This window comes from Oculina patagonica, chromosome 1, assembly GCF_052425735.1.
Source record: "Oculina patagonica isolate OP01 chromosome 1, crgOcupat, whole genome shotgun sequence".
Taxonomy (NCBI): Eukaryota; Metazoa; Cnidaria; class Anthozoa; order Scleractinia; family Oculinidae; genus Oculina; species Oculina patagonica.
Window position 1 is genome coordinate 47,753,930 of NC_135758.1, and position 20,446 is coordinate 47,774,375.

A 20,446-nucleotide genomic window follows, 5' to 3' on the forward strand; every position below is an offset into this window, starting at 1 on the left:
GTCGGTCTCAAAAAGACTTCAGAAATGCCAATCGTGATAAAGTGATTAAACAATTCAATACACTTGTCTCATGAGAACAGGGTCTTTGTTGTGCAAAGTACTTTGCGCCACTGAGTCCCTCTGAAAAAGTCAGAACAAAACTCAGGTCTTATTACTACAGAATAAATTAGAATGGCCGGCAATAAAATATTGAAATCACGCTGGTTACAGCTAAGTTATTTTAACCCGCTACGAGGCCAAACCGGATATAAAACGGCCGCACAATGCCGACCCTCTTCAGCTTCGCTGTCATAACGATTTTTTCAAACAAGGATGACATCTGTCAATTGTTTGAAAAACAAAGCTGTTTCAGTTGAGTGACCACTGCTGAGAGTAAACAGACGTGACACATTTATATTGCAACTGAATTTGAAATTTTTATCCGTTGCGATGTGTTGTGAATACCTTGCGGAGCGTTCGGTTGTCGTGGTTCTGGATCTTGTTGAATTACTCGGTTAACCTGAGCCCGCATAAATGAAATCGAATTACTTTCCAGAGGAACACTAGGATGGAAAATGTCCGGAAAAGTAAGGAAACGGTCGAAGCATTATTCTTCAAGTTTATGGACGCTGAAGACTGTCCTGAAATAACAAGTACCTTTCGAGATCTGGTGAAACTTCTTGGAATCAAGACAGAGAATCCGCGCGAGTTTTATTCGTTGCTAAAGGGAAAATTGCAATCATGGAGGTGTAAGTCGTTGTGGGAACTGTTAGACAGTCGCGCTAATCAAAAGGAGTACGGCAAAGGAAAAATATGCGAAGATACTCATGTATTAGTCATCGGTGCTGGTCCTATCGGGCTAAGGACTGCTATTGAAGTAGCATTGCTCGGCGCAAAAGTTGTGATTGTGGAAAAGAGAGAATCTTTTGTACGAAATAATGTTCTTCATTTATGGCCTTTTCTACTCACGGATTTCCGTTCCCTCGGTGCAAAGAAATTCTACGGGAAATTCTGTTCTGGCTCCATCGATCACATCAGTAAGTATTTAAATCGGTTTATGTTTGTGTATAATGGTTTTACTGATTGTTTTCCGCGTTAGTAATGTGCGTACATATTCACCGAGGACTTGAGGTTTGTAAAAAATAATTTATTTATAGGCAAAATAATAAGTGCGTATGTGTTTTAACTGAACGTCTACGTATCTGCTAATTGAAATATAGTTCGTGATAGGGTTTTAACAACAATACAATATCGGTATTTCCTTTCACGGTTTTCAATGCTGACCTAAAATACGATCTGTCAACTGTTTGGAAAACATACAACGGTTTAAATAACGTCTATACACTATTTCAAAGATCTGGCTTCCTTATTGTCATAACCGAAAACCAAACATTTTTTCGTGATTGTTAAAAAACAATTCGATTGCTTGGAACGGACGATCGCATCGCAGAAGCGCCGTGTTCATCCGTCATATGGTTTTAAAAAGCTGTACAGACAAGATTTGAAATTTATTTTTGTAACGAAATCTTGTCCATTGAACTTCACCTATGAACTGAACTGACTGCGATCGAGTTAAAATAGTCCATGTTGTCAGTCTAGATGTTGTTCATGGTGACACGATAAGCCCTTATAATCCTCGACAACATCATTTGCTTTGTGAATTTGTTGGGATTGTTTATAATATCGATGCGAAGAGCGAAAGAGATAATTTTCAAGGGGATTTTTTAAACGAAAGAGATCAGATTTAAACGCAATCGTATTATTGTGTAATTTTAGCGATGACATTTCGGGGGATTTAATTTCCACGCGTGGATACACGGTTGACGAGCATGGACGAATCTAATCACAAATTCAAATTCATGGAACTATTTCGCTATCAATATTTGCCCGAAGAAAGCTGGATAAATAATAACCGTAACATTTATTGGCATTTTAATTAAAGACTGGTTTCTCACCCATGTAATAGCAGGGTTTTCTTAAAACAAAATCATTAAAAAAATGTCTACAGTTAATGCTCAGCCCTGGAGCTATGGAAAATGCTGACAGATGGAATAGAACGAAAACCAAAATAGAAACATTCGGGCATGATTAATTACTTCTTCACATTGTTAGTTTGAAACAAAACTGAAAAAAACTCGCACATTCAGCCTTTTTATTCAATCATATTAGACAATTGCAGGATTTAATAAATTTGAACCGACGAAAAATAACCATACGGAAATTTTTAAAATTCACACGTTTACATTCCAGGTGTTTTAAAGCTTAGCCGACATCAAGGCAAAATATGTATTTTATTTGTTATTTGTTTATTTTTAGTCTTTTTATTTTGACTGAGTCTGTTGTATCAATTTAGCCAAAATAATTATATATTTTTTAATTACATTACCGGTTTTTGACCGAAATACTGTACAGGTCTGATCAATCTGGCCCAGGTGTTGAAAAAAATTGTAATCTAACATATTTCCTGCTATTGTTTTGCTTGACTTTCTTTCAGAATGTAAAAATACCATTTGGCTCCAGGCTAGTCTGTCGTATTTGCATTTTAAGACTTTAATTAGCCGCAGTTTAATTTGTTGAACAAAATTTTGGGTTTGCAATCACAAGATCTTTTGTATTTCTCTTTTTATCAGCGAGATAAGAAAGTTGAATCGTCCCTGAATATTTGATTTTATCACTTTTCGTCGCAGATAAACTTTGCGTGTCTCCCGCGTGTTACTCATCCACGAACTCGCGAGTTTCTGTTAATTTAATTACAATAATGTTTATGTCTTTCCAAATTGTGAAGTAACTCCTAAAACGAATGCTTATTTTTCCTTTCTTTATCCAACAGTAGCTCTCAAATTAAGACCAATCAATTTTAAACCAGTACATTAAGGATTAAGCTTTTGAAAAAGTCGCGGAAACAAGCGATGCGAAAACAGCGTGTGGTTGACCTTGCTTGCAGGGTTTTATTGTATCCATACTGATTCAGTATCAGCACGTCTCGACAGATAGGAATCTACCGTATTTATTGGCATTCCACTACAAAGGGAGGATTATTGATTATTTTAAAACCTATGTAAGCAATTTCTCTGGTTCCTGAACAGACAGATGAGATCTTTCAATTCTTTGCAGTTCCCGCAACCGCAATTGTCCATTGAGTATTCTTCATCGTTGATGTTTTGGTGTTTTTAACATTTATCAGTCACTGGTGTGTTAATTCTCTTGGTTTGGCAGAGCAACACAGCATTTGATGTAGTTACAAGAATAAATTTCATTTGCCTTTGTAACCAGCATAGCGGGAAGCACGACACTTGCCGAGCGACTATTGAAAGACTGTCTGTGACAGCGAACTTACAAAACACATAAAATAGATACTAAACTGCTATTATTTAATATTAGACACGACCCGAGTTTTCTATGAGCAAATAGTCAACGAGGCGCAGCCGAGTTGAACGCCACAGAAAACGAGGGCGAGTAGTTTGTTTTAGTAGAAACTTAAAGGATTGCAGTCCAAACCAGAATTGTGCACTTTAAAGACAAAAATCAAGAAAATTTACCGCTTAAAGAGCACCTGCGCGCGACTGTTTTCTATCGGCGATTATAGTTCACCACTAATTTTTCTCCGATTCTGATTGGTATTAAATTGAACACGTGACGCGATAGTGCCTTCGTCCGCCGGAGGGCACTATCAGCCCATAGTGCCCTCCCGTGAAAAATGCCCGGATCGATAGTGCCCGCCCGTGACTGTTTTTTGTAAACAAGCTGCCTGCAGACAAAAAAACCCAACCAAATTCACTGCATTTAGTGGGTTTCTCGTCTGTTTTGTTTCGTTTGTTATTTCGGCTTTCAATTGCGTTTTTTATCCTGAAAAGTAAAAATAATTCACGATGCTTGTTTTTGTATTGCGCGCGGAAGAAAATTTAGTGGTGAACAATAAAGAAATAGAGGCGCCACACGGTTGATAGTTGCCTGGAAATTGATGTCTCAGCAATTGCCCCGAAGCCGCTCTCGGGCAATATTGTAGAACAAACGCGGGGACACAGCCGAAGCCCGACAGAAACACTCATGTAAAAAGAAATCAGTGGGAGAACCAATCAGATCGCGGATTTCCAAAGAACACAGCGAGTTTCACTAATGAATATTAGACACGCCGATTCCATTGTTTCGTTTTGGTAATTAGAGTATGAGCTGCGTGAATCCGAGCTCCTTTCTGCGTTGAACATCAGAGGAAGGAAGCACTTGGGCTCTGCTGTTCAAAAAATTTCCGCATTGTTTGTACGGTATACGAATTATAACTTGTGCGGATATTAAAAAGCCGAATAAAAAAAACTTTGTAAAATCTACTTTAGTTACATCACTTCCATCCAGAACATGGTGTCATTTTTACGAACGTTCTGTGTTCGGATGTGTTATACCGAATATTTCGGGCGTCGATGGGGCACACACGTTACTTTACAGCAATGATGAATATTTATCACATTTCAACTTTAAACTGGACTTCAATATATGCCTAGCCAACGATACGCAAAATATCCACTCTCTATTTTCGGGTGGATATTTATTATTCCTCTTTCTCAGTAACCAGTATATTATCACTCCTGGTCAGACAACTGAATATCCCTTTGAGTATTCTCTATCTAGATGTTATTTAATCGCTTCCTAAGTCTTCGAAAATACGTGTCCAGGGTGACTGTAATACGAAAGTTCTTAGCTGTCGAATACGACGAAAAGTTGTTGTAGGGCAAGATGTGAAATTCTTTTAACTTACTTATTATTTAATTTTAAATTCCAATGATATTTGTAAGCCTTAGTATTTAGAAGTGTTAAAATAGTTATCTTTACCCCTTTGATGTAATAGTTACTGAAAAGCGTTGCGGGGAGTGTTCTATTTTAAAAGTTCTATTCTAAAAGTTCTAATTCAACTCTCACATCAGAAGATAGAGGTTTCTTTTAAAACTGTGTAAATTAGTAATAAACATACCTGTATTGGATATTTTTCCAGGTATTCGCCGACTTCAAGCGGTTCTTCTCAAAACAGCCCTCATTTTTGGCGCCAAATTGTACACGGGCGTTTTATTTGATCACGTGATAGAGCCTAACTCACTGGAGGATGGCTGGAGGTGCAAAGTGTCTCCCTGAGTCCCACCCCGTCAGTAAATACGAATTTGATGTTCTTATTGGAGCTGATGGCAAAAGGAACGTTATTCCTGGTTTTCAACAGATTGAAATGAGAGGTTAGTGAAAAATTGATTCAGTTTGGTAGCTGTTCTGTTCGCGTGGGAGAACGAGGATAATCGAGCCTGCGAACCCAGACGCATTTCCGGCGGAGACAAGCGACAGCCGGAAATGCGTCTGGGTTCGCAGGCTAGGATAATCGGGGCTAATGAAAATGTGGAATGGTCGGAGACTCGCCCCTTCCCTTCCGGGACTCGTCCAAAGACAATTGAAGTGCTTCCAAAGAAAGACATGCGTGCATTCGAGACATTGTAAAAATACAAGCATCGACGATTATCATGTCTTTCTGATTACAGTGAAATCTATCTAAAACGGACATCGTCGGGACCGGGGAGTTTAGTACAGCAAAATGACTTAAAAATGGCAGGGCGGGGACCAACACCAAGTGTCCGCCTCCATATCAAATTATAGAGGCGCCGGCGTAAAGAGAGGGTTGACTAAACTTATTCAGAAAAAGAAAAAGTTAGGACCTTTTTCTTTTCTGTTATCTGGCGCGGACCAACCATCGAGGCGAGCGTTTTGTTACAAGATGAAATCGTTCCTTTTGTTCGTTTTGACTCAGTAAGCGCGATTTGGTTGACACGGAGCTGGAATATAGGGCGTCTACATAGACAAGCTAGAGCGGGAAGTAGGTAAGAGGGATATAGCGTCTTCTAAAAGGGTAGTTGAGTAAGCTTTTAATGTTTGTGTTAATGCTTTTCTTAGGCACACTCGCTATCGGCATCACGGCAAACTTCGTTAATCATTACACGGAAGATGAAGCTAACGTGGAGGAGATCAGTGGCATTGCGTATCAGTTCAACCCAAAGTTTTTTGATGAGCTGCATGAACATAAAGGAATCAAACTGGAAAATATTGTTTACTACAAAGACGAAACACACTACTTTGTAATGACGGCTGGGAAGGCAAGCTTGCTTAAAAGAGGCGCTCTAAAAGAGGTAAGAAGTCTGCAAATATTGTGTATCGTATGACTGTAGTTTAACGGCCTAATGGACGAGAGGAGCATGAGAGAAGGATAAAGCTTACATTTTTTCAACCTTTATATCCAGGAGGGAGAAGGGTTTCCGTGCCTTGGCGTTGGGGGGGGGGCAGGCGAGTTTATACATGACAGTTTCCTTGCCAACCTGCATGCCTTTCCGTCACCAAAAACAAAAATAAATGACACCAATTCCGGCTCATCCTCGGTGTAAAAACCTGTGTAAAAACCTGTGAAACTCGCCACAACACTGAACTTCAAAACAATATTAGAGCCGAAAAACAATTTATAATGTAGCTCCTAAAAAGTTTTACGTTTTTACACCGAGGTAAATCCCCAACTCCTTTGCGAAAATGTTCTTTATACCAAGTAGCATGAAGTAATTCGTAATTGTAGCGTCATTCCATTGTGATCCTTAACGCAGGACTTCGGCCCTCCAGCAAAGCTCCTTGCTCCAAGTAATATCGACCACTCTAAATTACTGGAATACGTAACAGATGTGGTGAAGTATGCTACAAATGGTACGCTGAGGAATCTGGAGCTGAAGATTGTAGGTAACAATCAACCAGACATTGCTGCTTTTGACTTCACGTCAATCAAGAAGGCTGAACACGCAGCTAGGATCATAGAAAGGAAAGGAAGCAGACTTCTGGTGTTGCTGGTGGGAGACAGTTTGTTGGAGGTCAGTATTGAAACTCTCCCTAGCCTGTGCCATACATTTTGTACCATTCTTCTTGAGAGAATTTACTCCTTAGTACTCCTTTTTCATGATGTCTAACTGAGTCTATCAGGTTTTCCATTCTTATGACAGTAAAACCGGGTTGTAAAAGTCAAAGATAAGTTGAAAATTAATCCATAACCTGAAAGCTAATGGCCGTTTAGATCTATTTTCGATACGGAAATTCGCACAATTTTTCTTCTTGTAATTTTACTTCATCCCAAGGCTAGATAGAAGAAAATTTTTCTTCTTATTCGATGCCAATCGTGCCAAATATTTCATTAATCTATTCGAGGTGGCCAGGAGAAGTCTTTTAAAGCAAGAGCTCCTGTTATTTCCAGTCACTACTATGGCTGTCTTTTTAGATCTCCGCCAGTGGTCTAAGTAACGCTTTCGTGTGCTTTTTCTCAGCCTTTCTGGCCGACAGGATCTGGCTGCGCCCGCGGTGTTTTGAGCGCACTCGATGCGGCATGGACGATCCGTTCATTTGCGCAGGAGAAACCACCACTTCAGATTCTCAGTGAGCGAGAGAACATCTATCGTCTGTTATCAGGCACTAGTGCGGAGAATCTTCACAAAGATCACGCTAAATACACCATTAACCCGAGTACACGGTATCTACACATCACACACAAGCGGATCCGTGAGGTGTACCACTTGTTTGACACTGATGACCCTGTAAATGCTGACTTCAGTGTTGGAAGTCCTCAGACAGAAGTCTTGAACAAAGGTAATTTCATAACATTTGTTGGAGACGTTGAATAGTCTTATAGCCTGATGATCGCATACAATCGGCGTACACTGAATGACCAGCTGTTACCTTGTCCCATTATTAATCCAGGAAGGCCCCGGCTTTGGGTCTGGATAGATGGGTCGAAGCGCTACTTCACCAAGTCTGTGTTGAAAAGTCTTTACCTACAGATAGAACCTTAAACTCGATGTGGTTGCCGTTGTTTCAAAGATGTCAGAACTCCCTTTCGCTATGTCGAGAGTGCTCAGGGCTATTTAATCAGTAAAAGCTAATATCTTGTTTTCTTTCCAGCCTCTCGCAGACGGAGAATCAGCACTGGAGCAAAGTTTACTTCAGCTAAAGGTCGGAAGCGTGGTCGAGCAAGCTCTCATCTTGCTGCAGACTTTGCGGCGAGTAGAATGCGATCAACCTCAGGATCAAGCACGGAAAATCTGGCTTCACACAAGCCACTGTCTTCAACACGCTCTGTACCGCTGGACAGTAAAGTTCGCGCGCACACTTTAAGTTCAGTTGGGAGTGACGACGAAGTGTTCCAGTCAAAAACAAGACGAGTAAGGATTAAGCCTTTGGCAAGTCCCTTAACAGGGCGGAGCAGAAGCTCCACTCTAGGCAGTTCAGGTGACGAGCTCAAGGATAAACGACGTAAGACAGCGAGAAAGAGAACTTTGTCGAAAGAAGCCCCGGAGAGTCCGAAGTTAAATACACGTCGAAAGAAGGGATTCTTTGGGTTTGGGAAGAGCAAACCAAAACATAAGACTGCAGAAGATTTTGATTATCACTCTGATAAAGATAATAAATTGTTTAAGGGGAAACGTGGAGGGAAGCACGAGCAATCTGAAAGTAAAATTGAAAACGGAGTTACTCTGAAGAGTGTGCAACAAAGAGAGGAAGGAAAGACGGACTTTGTGAGAGAAGACTCCTGGAAAAGGCGTCCCGCGGGATCGTTTTCCCGAGAACAGTACACAAGACGGTCAGCTCGGGACATCATTAGAGAAATGGAGGCACGATCGAAAGGGGAGGCTGTTGCAAATGAAATTACAAGAAATGGAAAGATTTTGGAGAAACTGGCTGACACAGTAGTCCAAGAGAAAGTTGAAAAAAGTCAAACTAACAAAGAAGGAGACAAAAATAAAAAGAACAAGACTGACAACAAGGAAATGGAAGAAAAGACAAAGATGAAGAAAGAGGACGAGAAAAAGAAACACAAAGAGGAGGAAAAGAAAAGGAAGGAAGAAGAACGGAAGAAAAAGGATGAGGAGAAAAGAAAACATGAAGAGGAAAAGAAGAGAAAAGAAGAAGAGGAGAAAAAAAGAAAGAAGAAAGAAGATGAGATAAAGAAGAGAGAGCAAGTGAATAATCTGCACAACAAAAGAGCAACGCAATCCAAACCGCAAACTACACCGCCAAACAAGAAGTCCAAGAAACAAACCTTACTGGACGAAGTAGCTGCGTAAGTATCTTTTCTAGCCATACTTGAAATGCAACTCCTTGGCATGGAAAGCAAAGGTCAATTTTTCTTACTTCACACTGCGCGCTGAAAAGCTAAAAACCCTACATGTGATAGATTGCTTGTAAAATAACTAAGCTACGTATAGGAAACGTGGTCCCTAATACTATTCAGCCCAGACTTTAGTCGAGAAATGCATATCTTTCAGGCCTGTCCACGCACCGTTGGGTTCGGTCACGGATTTAATAATACTGTTAACGTGATATTATTTTTGTTGCTCGCGTGGCCCTTAAAAGTTCAACCCGCGAGTTGAACAGGTGATGTAGAACAATCCTCATTCGCAGCCGCGACCTCATGGCAACTGTTGGGAAAAGCTTTGTTGTTTTCTTGCTCTCACATTGCCACGCTCCACCAAAAAGTAGAACTCGGAGACCGGCGTACTCTTGGAGCAAGCTGAGAAAATGACGGGGGTAAGATGAACTGGCAACCCCTACAGAGAGAGTAGCAATGCTCCCGGCCAGTCTCTTCATTTAGCTTCTCCAATCCCTGAGGATTGAAAAGGACTTTATCTACCATAAGATCAAGCTGTAGCTAAATTCACTTTCCCTTTGTTTTATTGAACAGGCTATCACCTTCAGGTAGACGTGCTTTGCCAGTACTGACAACACTGAGCCCTGAGTTAGACAAAGTAAACGAAAAAGTACCAGAACATTCTGTGACGTCAGCAGTTCGAGACGCCGCCATGTTGTTACTGGCAACGCCTCTTTTGATTGATGGGATGATGCCCCAAAAAGGAATGAATAGAGAGGGATCGTGGGTAAGCATCTTTACCTTAATTTATGACAATTAATAGCCGACCTCGGCGCCGGGGAACACGGAGTGACCAAATCTGCGGAGACTAGCAACATGCGTCGTGCTAAGCCACGCATGGATAATGAACAACTACCGTGATCCGCAGGCGCGCGTAAGAGGGAATCGAGTATTGTTCGAAGCTTCCATTACCCGAATTTCTTATTTCGTTTCAACAAAAGCTCCTTTCAGTGCATAAGCCTAGTATCGTCCCATGTCTTCTATAATCTGTTTTTTATTTTCATTATTAAACAGCGTGGAAAAGGTAGTGGTCGTGTCCGTGACGTAGTGAATCGCTATAACACATTAAACGACATGAAACCGCTTATAGACAAGATGAATGGAGATGCAACTCCGTTGAAGAGGCCACGAGACAAGTAAGATCAACATTTAACAAAACTTACCTGTATAAATGTATTCGAGTGAAAATTCTCGTTTTATTTGATCTGTGATTTAAATTAGGAAAGTTGGGGTTTGAATAATACGTTATTAGTGCTACTATGGTAACCAGGTTTGTCCGACCGATATCTGAGTATGACAGTAAAACAAAGAAGAACTGAAAATACACACGTAAGGTTGTCCAAGATATCGTTTCAATGTATTGTGGTTGTTTAATTTTAATAATAACCATGCATGATTAATGTTGTGAGCGACACGAAGCTATTAACTAATATGGGTGCACGAAACATACTATTCACGTGTTTGGCATATACTGTGTTCATAGCAATAAAATTCAAACTGTATAACTGTCATCTCTTTTCTTCTATCTTCATTCTTTTCTTTAAAGTGTTGACGGTTATGAAGAAAAGCCACGGAAACTTGACAACGGTGACGAGGGAGATAACGGAAACGAGACTTTTACCGCAGAGAAAGCGGAGGATTCGTTTGAGGTGAAGCCAACACCTCCATCGGAGAAAAAGAAGACTTTGCAGATGAAAAGAAACGAAAAACATTTACTCCCCTCCCCTTCACTGGAAAGATTAAAGATCAAGGTACTGTTTAAAATGTGTGTGCCAAGTGTCAGCAAATGTCTTTTTTTTTCATATGCATGGTGGCCATTCGGCCGAGTTCTCCATCAAAAAATTACATTACATTGCTAAATAAAGATAGTTAATAAAAATAACCTGTTTTGTACAGACAGCAGACACAGTTCGATGAAGTGTCGCAAACGGCAACATGGCCACAGAATTGTTTAGATATCGCCAATACATAAGTTTGTTTCTAACGCGGCGAATATTCGTGGAATCAAGGCAATTTGATGAATGTTGCTTTCCATATTTTTAGTTGCAGGATTTCCAGGACGATCCATCTTGCACCGACAAAGATCCTTCTTCACCAGACGGACAAGTAATCAAAGACTTCAGTTCTCCCTTTTGGCAAAAAACGGTGATCGCCAAAGTTACAGAGAATGACGGCGAACGTAATGAAAATGAGCCTGTCAAGATCTCAAAGACAAAGGGAGAGGTAAGAGTCACCAGGAATTGGTGCATCTTGGAGGTCTTTTCTTACACGGCTTATCATTTGTCGAGGTAGAATAAACTTGTGTCACCATTGAAATATAAAAGGTTACATTTCTTATTGGTTTTTTTGTGGTAAAAGGAGTTTGTGGATGGCAAAGCAATACCAGGTACAGTTTCCACCCCAGGAAGCGAGCAAGTGGGCAAAGACTTTACTTCTCCAATTTGGCAAAAAACACCGATCGCTGTTGTGACAGAAAACAACGGAGAAAATAAAGAAAATAACAAGCAGGCTGTCAGTAATTCCACCAAAAACAAAGAGGTAAGGGACTTATAATAGTAGAATAGTAAAATTTACTTTTTGAAAGAGCAAGATGCTACTAGGGTAACTGACGCTTCAGATAACCCATTAGATAACCCATATCCCGGGAATGAAAAATGGCTCGATCTATACTTGCTGGGTGGTTACTAATTGAGATAAGTGATACTGTGACGCAACCATACTTTGATAAATATATATCAGAAAGGGGACAGAGTTGTTTTCGCCTTTTGTTTTACTATTTTGCTTGTTAAAGTAAAATAGGAGAATAGTGATGGGGCTTAATTCACTCCTTCCACCAACTCCTTACAAACTCTCATTTGAATACTTTTCGCTGTGGGTGATGAATAGGTCACTCAAAAGGAATATGAATGCGTCAACACTCCCCCGGGCACTTGTGGTTTGATGGCGGGTGTTTGCAATAAAAAGCTGCCAACTCTAAGCAGATCGTAACAATGGATTGCGTGACTCACACTAAAACACAAGTTAATAATTCTAGCTTTTCCGTCTTTTTATATTTCTACTCATGCTTTATGCAAGATAGTCGGTAGATTTCTGAGGTCTTTGATTGTAATTCTGGACAGCGAGACTATGAGACTATTTTGAGACAACGTTACGTTGACTAAACTTGTAACATGGCAGCTTTTGTTTGTTCAAGGTGACAGAGCGGCAACCCCTCAAGACAAAGCCTCCTCACGGAAGACGCCGCTCATCCGTATTACCGTCTGAACTGATGGAGGAAAAATTGACGAATCTGCTGAACGGCACAACAGCTCAGAAAGCCAGGGCATCCATTAAATACATGATCCTTAATCTTCAAGTAAGAGAGCCTTTCTGTTTCCAGAAGTAAAAGATGTGTGCGGTTCAAATGAATCAACAAACGGTCTTTTTTTCCAGTTTACATGGTTGCATGTGTTAAGTGGGGGCAGGGCACTAAAGTTTACTTTAGGTGGTTCTACGACTCAAATCTGTTACGTTGTCGTCAGCAAAACTCTTTATCGTTTAATCACTGCGACAAACTCTTTTAAGACATAGATAAAGTAACAGAACATACAGGAAGCATTACAAGAGGTCATCTTAAATCATTTATCTGATTTATATGATGCTGATATACAAAGCTACCACCGCTTTCTTTAATCCATTGTTACTGAGAGCAATTAGTAGGATTTTGAGCTTTCATCACTTTTAGAGCCCCAGTCCCTGCACCCTCTAACTCCAGTGTACCAGGAAGAGAGACACTGGGGCTCATTCAGTAAAGGAGTAGGAAACGTACCTTATCAGTATCATTACCTTAAATTTTTTGCGAAATACATTATTATGTTTTATTTTCTTCTATATGTATTTGTTTTCAACAGTTTGGAGCGTGAAAAAGTTATACTGATATCGTCTAGAACTTTCAACCTCTTCAGGGTTCCCTTCAGGACATGATATTGACATGACATTATTATGTTTATTTTTACAGACAAATTCAAAAACACCCAAATGATGAAAAGTACTACAGGATTTTCAAAGAAAGAGTAAGGTTCAGAAAACACGTGTGGACTGTGAGGAATGCTAAGCTATTCATGACGTCAAGTGGATGGACCGAGGTACAACTCCAACATTAAATTTAACTGATTTGTTGTTTTACTGTTTCCGTGATTCTTACCACATTATGCGAGCAATTAATTCCAAAAATGTCCTGCTACTACAGTAAAAACCCGCGAGTAAGAGCCTACGTTTTTTCAGGTTAGCCTAAACAGGTTCTTACATAAATGGTAGTTAACACAAATTTTGGCTATTTACGTTCTTAATAGGTTCTTATTTTCTGGGAAAAAAATTACATTGTTGCTAATAGAACTTTTAGTGATATTCGGCCTATTATTTGTATAAAACTTGCATACTACACAAGATAGGCGTACGAGGCGGGGGGGGGGGGGGGGGGGGGCCCCCCCCGCCCCCTTTTTTGGGGAAAAAAAAAAAAATAAGGGAAAAAAGAAAGAAAAAAAAAAAAAAAAAAGAAAAAAAAATAAAATAAAAAAAAAAAAAATATATAAAAAAAAAATTTTGAAAATGTTTATGTAAAAATGAAGCACTTATTATTTAGAACATGACATTGTATACATGTACAGTAAAGCCTTGCCCAAACTTATTTTCCCAAAGTAAACATTTTTAACCAATTTAAGAAAATAAGAACCTGTTTTTAGATTTTAGGCTAAATAGGTTCTTATAAAAATGGAGTCTAATTTGCACATTTTAGCCTAACAGGTTCTTGCAGCAAGGCGCCCAAAAGTGTGCCTCTTTTTTTTTTTTTTTTTTGTTTCGGTTTTCTAAATGTTAGGTTCTTACACGTGGGTTTTAACTGTATTCCCTGCTCAAATGCAGTGGCCTTAATGGTTAGTGCGTTAGGTACCAAATCAATACGCCACGTTTCATGGCCTGGGTAGCATTCTCATGTTGCAAAGTCCTTTACCGAGACGCTTTACCTCTAGTTAATTTGATGCTTCTCGAGCTGAGAACCGTCAATGATTATCCATTAGTCTCCTCCAATCCCAAGGATTGTCTGGCCCCCATTATTTTCTTATTTATCAAGTCGAAAACACTGAGTAATTTGAAAGTAATAAAAATCGTGTTGGTTGTCTTTCTTTCAGATTGGGAGCTTTGTTATCTTCCCGTTATCAAAACAGATCGAGGGACCGTTGCTGCTACTGGACAAGTACCTTAGGTATGTTGTGCATGTTGATGACACTTAGCGCTTTGAGTTTACGTTGCCGCAATTTCCGTTTAAGTCTACATTACTGCAAATTTTGTTTTACAGCAGGGAGCCCAAAATTGTGACCTCTTTTAATTGTGCAGATTTAATCTAATCAGAAGTCAAAGTGAAGCTGCCCTCGGTTTCTGATCGGATAATGACTGCACAAAAGAATCTGAATGAATTAAAACATTTTTATCCACTTTTGAGGAAAGAAGGAAGGGGGAGGGGGGAGGAAACCGAGGAAAAATCCGAAGGGAAGATTTAAGGGGAGAGCAGGGGAGGGGGGGGGGGTATGAAAGATGGAGGGGGTATCACCCCCGTATTTTGCAACTTCACAGCGTTAGAATTAGCGACATTCAAACCTGGTGAATCTTTGTAGTAAACAAAATGATTTTGTTTACTTGAAAGACTCAAAAAGGGCCGAATTTAAAATTTGGAAAAAATACAAAGTCACTATTTCAAAGGGCTCAATTATTGCGGACTTCCTGGACTTATTTTTATTGATCGTTACAATTTTCTTTATTAGTATGGCAGAAGAGAAAAGTAAAGGAGAATACAGTAGCCCAATAAAGGCGGACAATCAAAACCTGCGTAGAGCTAGCTCCACAGATCTGGCGGAGAGAATAATGGAGCTGAAGGAAGCTTTGGTTTCATCAAAAACCAATTCCTACAAAACAAACAAATTTAGTTACCTAAAGAACAGAGAATCAAAGGTATTACACAGAGCAGTTTCGATGGACGAGGTTAACATCTTAAGAAGAACAAATGGCGAGACTAGCTCTGCTCTTAGGAAGGATTCTACGGATGGGAAAAATGAATTTCAGAAACCGCGCACCCGGCATTTGGACGAAGAGAAGGAGAACGCACCCGGGCACTTGCGTCGTTCGGTAAGTGAAAACGCGCTTCACGCATCGTCAGAAAACCACGGCGAAGTGACACCAACTTTCTCGCCGTTCACAAGGAGGTTCTCTCAGCGAGGTGTCAAAGAACAGGAAACATCTTGCGAACTTGTCATGGAGAATCCGCTGAACTTGGAAACTGCACCAATTAGTAAGAAACACTGGCAAGGAAGCATCAGCTCATCTGACGAAGAAGACATCCCCAAGCAGACTCTACTGATTAGTGTCCCACAAGGACGTCAGGCAGTTCGTTCACCTCAGGAAGCAGTGCTAGAGGAAGCAGACCAATTATCATCTGTACTAGGAAATCTTATAGACACTTTAGGCAGCTCTACGGATTCCGAGAGAGAGTCAGAGTCCGAGAAAGAAACAAAGAAAAAACCACCGAACGGCAAAGTGAAAGGAAAGGTTCGAGACCATCATAAGGATGAGGAACTGGAAGCTCTTTGTGAAACGTTGGACTTGTTAATCCATGACAACAGCAGTGATTCATCTGCTGAGAGTGCCAAGGAAAATATTGTTGACAAGAAACCCAACAATCGTCGTCAAGCAGAAAATCGTAAAAGCAGTTTTAAACCTCCGCTGCCCTCAACTAGAAGAACAACGCAGCAACTAGGAAAAACCAAGAGTTTAGACAATTTTGAAAACTCCAAACGGAGTTCGGTGGCTAATGGACGTTTAAATCGTGACAGAATTTCAAAAGCCAAAAGCGTCGATGTAGCTCAGTTGGCCAGTAATAGAAGACCAGAAGAAAGGACTATGAAAACGCGACAAAACAGCTCATAAGACAACCCAGTCGAACACAACAGACCGACGAGAAAGCTCTGTTAAAACCCGTGCTCAGCGGCAAAAGGAAGCGAACAACTCCTATGCTCTAGACACTACCAATCGAAAAGAAATGGTACCAAGCAAGCGTGATTTGGGTGCAAAAGCCTCACATACAACGGGGAAAAGACCTGCTTTAAAAGTCAAAAGCGTTGATTTGGAGAGATCAAAAGCGCGGCCTCCAATGGCGAAATCAAAGAGCGTAGACCATCAAATAAACGGGCCCAGGGGCACGAGACGGAATCAAGTCAAAAAGGGGTCTGGTCGATCATCTAGCAGTGAAGACGACAAGAAACCACCAAGACTGAGAATAGCGGATCAGACTCGAATGAAGACGAGAGCTCAGAGCTCTGGGAGAGCAGGTAACCGTGACCGTGCATCTTTAGCGAAGAAATCTAAAGGAAGCGGAGGAAGATCGTCCACAGAAGAAGATATAAATACAGAAGCGTCCAAACCTCTACGTGAAAACACCACCAAAAAAGGCGCCACTACACGAAAGTCGTCTCGTAAAGAAAATCCTCGTTGCTAGTGCAAGCAAAGGAGAAAAGTCTCTCAATATTGCTAAGAGTGTAACTTGCGATGAGGAAGCATCAAGTGAGCTATTGACTCGAGAGAAAGATGTAACTGACAGCTGTGGTGATGCGGCGGTAAACATCAAAACTGAGATTGTAGAAGAGATTGCTAAAGAAGATGCTAACTTGGAGTTTGTAAACCAAGAGAATGAAACACTTCTTGCAGAGGCAGATAGAACGGATGATGTTCTGGAAGAGAACACTGAAGAAATTATCAAGTTGTCAAAAGAAATACAGTTTCACTACAGTGAAAATGCCGTTCTGTCGAATGGCGACGTTATCGGCGAGAGGAATGTGGCAGAAAAGAAAGAAGATATCCTGGAGGTAAAGCGATCATTTCCGAGTGATTCCGAGCTTCGTGATGCTATCCAAGACGGAAATGAGCCAATAGCTTCCCAAGAAGAAGGTTGTAACGAAAAGATCGACTTCCACATTCAAGGAAAATGGCAATCCAAGTATCGCAGAACACGCCAATTCAGAAAACACTCAATCGCAACCACGCAACGGAAAGATGACGTTGTTGGATATTGGCAAGCAACAATCTAAAGACAGATTAAAAAAGAAAGAAGTGGCTCCGCTTTCACTTGAAGAACGAAAACAGCTGATATTGGACGCGGCTGTTACAAAACCAAAATCTAAACCTGCTGACAAAAGAAGAAGCATCCTACAGATAAAGAGCCGAAGTGATGGGAATCTTGTTAAAAACAAGAAGGAAGCGTTCGAAAAGCCAAAAGTAGCTCACGCAACTTCGGACGGTTCCGTAGCTAAAACGACCAAACAAAGACATTTCCGATTCCGTGGTCGGAAAAAGAAATCCTTTGAGTTGTCAAGTGAACCATTAGAAGTAGTGACTGAGGATCACGAAGAAGTCTTCGAAGAAACGCCAACCACAAATGGAAAAATTCCCACCAACCAAGCCAACGGGGTCAAGGCTAACGGGGAACAAATCGAGGAGACAGTTGAGAAACCAAAAGGGCACTCCCCTTCTAAAATAAGCCCCTTTCAGTTGCGTTTTACAAAGCGAAGAGGTTCGTATGACTTGGAGAAAAGAGCTAATTTAGGTAGCGTGGAGTCACCAAAACAGCGTTCTGGTGAAAATGAATAAAAACTCTTCAGTATTGGCGAAGATGCCCTTAGAAAACTTGAATTAGTTCTACACTTGCAGGATAGAAAAACACAAGAACCCTGTGTGTAGCTCGAGCTGTGCCAACGGTACTTTGATAATCAAATGGATAGCAGTTAAACTGACACTATGTTCAAAATGAGCGAGTGCCAATGCTATTTTTGCAAGGCCTTTCTGAAACCTTTTATATGTGAGATATAGCTGCAAATGAGCCAAATTGCTTTTTCTAGTTTAACTTAATAATATATTTCTTTACTGCGGTTTCCTAATTTCAATTTTGTTATTACTGAAATGTTTCTAAAATTTATAATTGTAGAAGACAATTTTTTTTAATAAATACACTGAAAAACTATACAGAACAAGCTAAAAACGAGCTTCTTTCGTTATACCGGTTAAACCTTTCACTCCAAAAAGTGGTCAAGTTCAAAACTTTCAAAAACTCATCAAATTACATACACTAAAAAACCAACAATAAACACAACCACATGAAACTTTTCGCTCTGGGTATCTAAGGGTTTACATATGAACTAGAAGCTCTACTAAGGCGATTGGAGAATCGCTAGATACACAAGCTACAGGGTAATTGCCAAAACTTTGCTCCGAGCGAGTGTTCTTTAATAAAGTTTCGTATACGCTTGAGCTGAAAAGAAAAACAAACCTTCGTCATTTCGGAGCACTGTTCCAGGTTCACAGTTTGTATGGAAGTGGGAAATTACACGTCCAAAAATAAGGAGACCTTGGAGAGCAGACGGGAGCCAGGCCCTCCCTCTATCTTTTACCTTGTAGCATCGAACGCTCTATCTATTTCGCCATTTCCGCACAAGATGTGAACCTGGATACGGTTAACGAGGGCCGAGAAATGTTGCGGTCTTTAAACAAACACAGTAGTTTGACGGTTTTTTTTTTCGCCGAAAACCTTATGTTGCCATGGGGCTTAGTGTTACTTTTGTCTAGAGCCGGCTGACAGGATTTCCCTGGATGTCGTTTCATCAGGCAAATAGGGATTACACTGACAATATATCATAATTAAGTGGGCAAAAAATCTGATTGTATACAGCTATTTTAAGTAACGTTGTGGGATTTCAAGCTTACGTGACAGGACTGAAAGGCAGTATCATGGGTTGAGGTAGAGGGCCATTGCACGCGCTGAATAACAATGAGATATAGCGACACGGCAAATGTGATTTTGTAGGTTTTCTCTTCTTCAGACATGTGGAAACAAGGTACTTTAAGCCAAACTAAAATTTTAAAAAAATTAAAATCAAAAGCATGTAACAGTGGAGGCTACAGAACAAGGTCTAATGAACAAGGTCGAAAAACAGAACAAGGTCGAAAAAACAATTATTTCATTCGGTCTTGTCGCGTGAGCTGGTAACGCTTTCATCCGACAACGTTACAAATGTAATTGAAATGCTGTAAACTGGTCAGTTCACACTGCCCTTATCTGACTTGATTAAAATAAGTGTTCACAATAGATACATGATTTATTCCATATTTTTTCGAAAGTGAAAGGGACAGCGTCAACCTTGCTCGCCTTAAAACTACCGCACAGAAGTTACGAAAGTAACGATCCTCTGTACTTTCGGATTCGCAGCGTTTTTCATCGCTACTTTCGAGGACCCTACGAGGGTCACTACTTTCGAGAAGCTAAATTAAGTGAACTATGAAAGGCGTAATATTTTTTAAAAAAATTCATGTATGTTGACTGAAAAGAAAAAATCTAGTTAAAAATAATTTAAACCAGATCTGAAGTCCATTAGACATCTCATATCAGAACAGAGTAATGCATGTATATTGCCTTTGGGCCAGTTTGGTACACATTGTTTTATCTGTTATTTCTATTGTTTCTTAAAACAAGTCAAGTTACGCGCACGTTTGATGTGGCTACTTTATTTGTACGGGATTGGCTTACAGATTGTTAAAACCGGTAATATTATAGTACTCGTATACTTTCGGAGAGTCTGCTACGCTCGAAACTTTACGGTATGGGTACAGTTATGATCTCTCTTCCGGGCTAACTTGTTAAGCGAGAAGTTCTTCATGACCCCCTGACTGATGACACAGTTTAGAGCTAGTTTTATATTTAAACTTCAAAAGCTGAAAAAAAAAATTCCGATACATTACACGTATTTCCCGTAAGCGACGCAAGTGGAGCGCGTGACAATTTTTATAGGATTAGGAAAATTGCTTCGCACATTTGTAAGAATCTACATTAGTTTAATCGTTTTCATCGATAATCCAGTAATATTATACACGCTTAAAATAAAGTCTCCAAAGTCTTTATTTCAAGTATTTTGCTTGGGTTATCAAGATGATCCTCTGAGAATTTCCTTGGGATATCAGTTTCAGGTTTTATTAATTACGCACTCTCCGGAGATAATATGTAACGTTTCCTTCTTTAAAATTCTAGGAAAAAGGGAAAGTACTTAGGCTTGCTTTCTGAAAAACTTAAAATGAAAGGTCAGTTCCTCATTCCTTTGCAGAGACTGAGAGTTCTAGGAAACCTCTGTTTTCATTGTTATTTAAACACTTCTTATTACAGGAAGTTAAAACTTACAAGCACCATTTTTATAAACATTG

General features: G+C 40.1%; 1 protein-coding gene and 1 pseudogene across 2 annotated transcripts in view; both read left to right on the plus strand.

The window, feature by feature from the left end:
- Window positions 1-20,446, plus strand: part of LOC144634777 (uncharacterized) — a 78,608-nt gene that overhangs the window by 17,956 nt on the left and 40,206 nt on the right. The window lies entirely within an intron of this gene.
- Window positions 418-19,342, plus strand: LOC144635285 (uncharacterized; annotated as a pseudogene). Its single transcript, XR_013567343.1, has 15 exons — window positions 418-1,016; window positions 4,964-5,195; window positions 5,902-6,134; window positions 6,597-6,854; window positions 7,302-7,620; window positions 7,933-9,091; window positions 9,713-9,905; window positions 10,193-10,314; window positions 10,725-10,929; window positions 11,222-11,401; window positions 11,537-11,716; window positions 12,372-12,525; window positions 13,169-13,302; window positions 14,344-14,417; window positions 14,974-19,342. The product of XR_013567343.1 is annotated as an uncharacterized LOC144635285 (transcript).